Below are 6,089 nucleotides of genomic sequence, written 5' to 3'. Positions count from 1 at the left end.
CTAGTCCTAGAGATGTTCACAAATTCTCAATCTTCGTCTGGGAAGAATTATATAGCAAGATACCAATAGCTTCCTAAAATTAACGCCACGGTAATCGATTCTTGAGAACTTTTTATTCCTAAATAACGATCCATAAACTATGATTTTAAAGTTTATCTATCGCACGGTTTCCGACCATATTTTTCATAATTGACTTTTCTCCTGCAACGTAGAATTGAATTCAGTTTGTGTCTTCAAATAGAGACTTTGAGGGTTCAAAAGGTACCCAGAAAGCTAATATATGTTTTCAACGTTGTAAACCGCAAATCGTCCTATTGTCTATATAAGTTGCAATAAAAAAATTTCATTTAATTGACACTCATGCTTGAAATTCTCAAGAAGTTTATATCAAAAAGGTTTTTCAAATCTACAAATTTGTATATTATATTAACCTTTTCGATAACAGTGAAAATTAAATTATTTACTCCATTCTCATGTATGCTTGGAATTCTCAACAGGTTTATGTCTAAAAATAGTATACCACTATAGTTTATCTCTATATGGAATACAAAATGTGGTTGCTCTCTACAGATGAAATCGCCTACCAAATAGAAAATTTGATGCCAAAGGGTTTATAGAGTGACATACTATTTTTATATTCATCAAGTAAGCATAAAATGTAAAAATCTTTACTTTTATTATACATTTTTTTATTTAAATTGCCTTAAAAACTATATTGAATTCTAAAAAATGTAGAATTGAATTGAGTACACTCTATGTGCCTTGGAAAAAAATAAAATATGTAAATATAAGTGTTTTCAATGATTTTGCTATTTGCCGTGTCTGAAGCTAATAAACATAAAGCAACATAGAAATTGGTCTACCAAGTGGCTAATTATTTTGTAATCTATTAAAATTATATGTAAAATTGAAAACCTTCCGTTCATCAGATGTCTGTAGGTTAAGTCACTTTAGACACTTTGATGAACTTAAATCTCTACGACCCATCTCTTTCTATTAAAAGGATTGAAAAGTTTTGAAATATGATATTTGTTTTTTTTTTAACTTTCCTTTCTTGTTTTTATTTGCTTCTAATACTTTTTTCCCGTAGCTTTGCAAATTAGTTTTCAACTTTTCCTCGCAAGTTTCATTTCACAAATTCCTACTTATTATTTAAAATATCTAACCACGACTTTGTTGTTATTGCTTTCAATGTTTTTCTTATTTTTTATTGTTGTTATTATACTTATGGTTATTGGCAATAAAATTTTTTATAAAATGTACCGCACTCTAGACATTTCCTGCTCTGTGGTGAGTAAACTTTGCAATAGGCGGAGTGTAGATGGGTTGGTATGAGTGTATATACGAAAGTGTTTGGATATGTGTCTATGATTTAAATTCTGTTTTACACGCGTACAGACAAGTTTCTGTTAATAGTCACACTTTTTAACATTTTAAAATGACTAACGAGACTCTTAGTAACTGTCATTCAGCTTCTACACATTGCTCCCTATATATTTAGGTATGTACTCTTGTGTACTTTTTGTAGTCATAAATGCGTTAAATGACGCTTAAGATGGTTAAAAATGGAGTAAATAACTCGCCACTTCATAAATATTCACACATATTGTTATTTGCATTGCTTTTTATAGTTGTTGTTGTATATTATTTGGATTATGTACATATGTATGTACCCACGCAGTTGCAAATTGCCCATTCACGTAATTCGTTTAACAGAAAAATAGAATTTTACATACATGATTTCAAAAAAATTGGGAAAAGCTTAGATTACAATATAATAGAGTTGTGGACTTAAGCTCTCATATATGCTTCCTTCGTGCTTTATTCGCAGTAACTATACGGAGAAGTGAAACTTTAAACCAACTTTCTAGACGAAACCAACATAATAACGCCCGTTTTAACTCATAACCCTTACAGTGTTTTCAGTGAGCTCTAGGTACATGCTTCTATCTGACAAAGTTTATCTGTCAGCAGCTTTTTAAAGTTTATCAAAATCAGGAATGTTTCTAAATAAAGTGGTTTGTGTCATAGATATTTTTTATCCAAATCTTATGAACACATTCAGTCTAAATCATGTAGGATCTCAGAAGAGGTTGGACTGATACACGATGTACTTTAGTTTAAACAATTTGAAAGCTACTTGTTGAGTTAAGTATTTAGAAAGGAACACCGAACTTAATTGCTATAAATCTACACACCTTTACAAGTGTACTCATACTTTCATCACACACTGTTCATAAATGCATTTGCGTGCATTCGCCAATGTGTTATATTGTAAACACAGAAGAGTACTTAATTTCGAGATAATCACTTCAAATTAACGAGTTTTCATAATCAACGGCCACATAAATGTGCGCATTTAATATTATTAACTTACAACAGTACATACTATACATCATCAATCATTTGTATTCACCTTTAGAGTTAAGATAGATATACATATTATGTGTATATATGTATATGTCCACTCGTTTTCTTATATTAAACGTCCACTAAGAAGATATTAAATCAATAAACTGGCAGGAAGTCGTAACAAAGATTGAATTAAACCAGATCACGTTCCAAGAGTTTCTTGTTTGAAGCTAAGAAACTGTATGTCTAAACCTCAGTGAGGTAAGACAGTTGAAGCACCATTGCTCTGAAAATTATTTCTAGGGAATATAACGTTATGATTAGATCGTTACAGTACGAGTATAAACTAAGACTAAGTTCCTAGAAAGTCATCAGCCTGAATTTGAACACGAACTCATATTTCTACCGGTCTGAAAAACTCGTTTTCAAATCAGTAACTGACCGCTTCTTAACACCAGCTATTAATTGATCGATTTAAAGCTCAAAATTAATAGAACTAATATGATCGCTTAGAATCCTCTATCTGAGTGGTTTGGAGTAACGATTGCGAAGCCGTAGTTACTTAAACAACGTTTCCTATTGTTGACTCTTCAGCGAACAAATGGTAGATATGGTAGATTGAACTTCTCCATTCGACAGCTGGATGATGTATCCACAGTGAAAGTAATTTTTACTTGGTGTCGGAAGTCCACTAAATGGTTTATACTGTCTTTTAAGTAACGTCGATCATAAGTAGATATTATTTCAAGCATTTCGGATTTTTTCATGGCTGTTATTGAACTACGAATGGCTAACTTCGAGTTCGAGTCGAGTAAATTTCGAATTCTATTCTAACTACAGTTGAACTTCCATAACTCAATCAACATAATCTAAAGAAGCCTCAAATTGGAGAGACTTCGAGTTATGTAAAGCAAGTTGTATGAAATTTGACTTCTATTGCCGATTCAAGCGTTAGAGTTATGGAGAATTTCGAGTTATAGAAGTTTGAGTTATGGAAGTTCAACTCTATTTACTAAGGACACTATGTTTTTCGAGCACTGGGGTCGCATTTGCTGCGGATAGCGAACAAAAATTGAAATCGTAGCTGCTGTTCTCTTATTCTTCTACTCTCTCTTCAATATTTTAGCTTTATAATGACTTGATCCGTTATAATTTCGTAGTCGTGTGAGAAAATATGCGAGTTAGAAGAGTACTTAGGATCAACAGACAAAACAAATGGCGATTCATTCTAAACAACATTGTCTAGACTATAATTTTACTCGATATGATACTCGCTGTGGTCACATAATTTACTAAAAGACATAAAACAGGCAACGCTAAAATAAAATGTGTAATCAAAAGCGAGCGAAAAAATGATTTGTGCTTCACAGAAACACGAGAGAAGGCAAACAACTAAAAGACCCAAATATTTCAACAACAATAAATGTTTTCGGGTTCTTTTCTATGTAAAATAACAAAAAGGAATTACACATAAAAATTATTTAAAAACAATAAGAACAAAAAGTGGAAACATTGAGCGTGTAATAATAAAAACAAAAGCTTGGGTGCTCGTAAAAGCCACAAAACTCAAAACAAAACAAGCAACAACAATTACAACGCTCAGATCACCACGCTTAAACTACATAACTTTCTACTTTCACTTATCTAGCAACATACTACCACCTGCTGCCACCGCTTACACCACACACCGCTAGGTGGGGGTGTTTTGCGGCGCAGAACTTCATTTATTGCCATACTGTGGCAACGTTGCGCTTATTTATTGTCTATTTTGGCTTTTATTGCTGCCACGGTTTGCGTTAAGTTTTGCATATTATAATTTCCTTCCTTCCTTCCTTCATGCGCGCCATACATGTATTTATATTATGGGTACTCATATGCATAATGAACGTGTGCGGTATGCTCGTAAAGTTATGTAGAATTTTGATTATTATATTTAGCTCAGAGTTTAATTTGGAAGAATTAAACTGAGAATACTAAATAAAATTAAGAAAGCTTATGAAACGGACGGTCACTTAAGTTAACTCGACGTAACTTAACTAAACTTACCCCAATGAAACTGAAAATACTTTAGGAAGTTAAATTAATTTATCACAATTTATTTAATTGAACTTAACGTTACTTAACTTAACTAAATCACTGAAATAACTCAACAATAATTTCGAAGTATTTCCTATAATTCTTTTTTGTTTGACTTAACTTAACTTGACTGAACGTAATTGAATATAACTTAATGTAACTTAACTTGACATAACGTAATTTAACTGAAAAGAACATAAGTAAGCTAAATTTAAAGGTCTGGGTCATTTTTTATTAGCTTAACTTAACTTAACTTGACTTAACTTAACTTAACTTGACTTAACTTAACTTAACATGACATGACTGAAAAAACTCAATAATTCAAAAACAAGTTTAAATAATTTATTATATTTAACTTCATGTAATTTCACTTAACTTTTTATCATAAAATAACATAACTCAATATAACTGCAACGAATGAAACTGATAGTTTGAGCCGAACGGATTTACGTTTTCAACGAACGGATATATTCAAAGATATTATTTGTTTCAATGTACTCTAGCTTAACCTTCTACTCAGTAATCCGCACCACTAAGGACGTCTTATCTAAAATATCTTTACAAACTGACGCAGCAAATATGTACTTTCAAATTGCGTGATAACAACAAACGCCCACTCCTTGTCTAATCGTCATGCCTTATGCTTTGTTGTCGTTACTTATCTTCTTCATGCATGTCCGTTAAATTTTTTCAAAATTTCTGAGCACTTATAATGCTCAAAAATATATATATATCAGATTTATTTGTGTATGTTCGTGTGTTCAAACTCGCTTTACTTAATCGCTTCCTGTTCATTGTGTCCTTCCTGTGATCGGATAAACTACACAAACAATCAAAAGGTGTGGTTTGGAGGTCTTCACATATACGAGTACGAGTGTATATTGTTAGTCTGGTAGCGTGGCTTTGTGTTGGTGTACTACAAATTAAGCTGTTGCTGTTTACTATACTCTCTACTGGTGATATACACCTGTCTACCACGCCTTTACGCCCACAATATGCAGATTGGTCCATGGTCATTCCAAGTCAACGCCTGACATATTGTTGCTGTGGCTTTCAATGTTGATTGAGTCTAAATATTTCTAGTATCTCTGTTATGCTTTTGTTGCTGTTGTTGTTTTATTTACATTCCGTAGATGTGCTTTAAGTCATTATTGTGGAATTATTTTGTTGTGATTTTTGCTTTTTTTAATTTTTGTAATTTTTTAAAATTATTACGTACTTGAATCTAATCTACGTAATAATTTTAAATAAAAAACAAAAACCAAAAAAACAAAAAAACAAAAAAAAAATTAAAAGTTGAAAAATACAAAAAAATTAAAAAAAAAAATATTAAAAAATAAAAAAACAAAAAGGGATTAAATGTATGCTACGTCCACGTCGTCAAAGATGACATGATACGAAACTCTTTATTCTGAGAGAGCGCTGTAAAAATCCACATTTGTTATAACATTTGACAATGATCCCACTATATAAAAAAAATAAATTGGGCATTTTAGAAATAACTTTTGGGTATTTTAACTTTTAGATATTATTTTTAAATGATTTGTTCCTATTAGACTTATATCATATAATATATATTTCATATATATTTTTGCTATGAAATATTATTTAAAAAAAAAAGTCACACGGTGTTTTAAAATCTGTTCATTAGTTTTAAAGTT

This window comes from Zeugodacus cucurbitae, chromosome 5, assembly GCF_028554725.1.
Source record: "Zeugodacus cucurbitae isolate PBARC_wt_2022May chromosome 5, idZeuCucr1.2, whole genome shotgun sequence".
NCBI lineage: Eukaryota > Metazoa > Arthropoda > Insecta > Diptera > Tephritidae > Zeugodacus > Zeugodacus cucurbitae.
The sequence above is the reverse complement of the archived record's forward strand: the minus strand, read 5'-3'. Positions refer to the sequence as shown.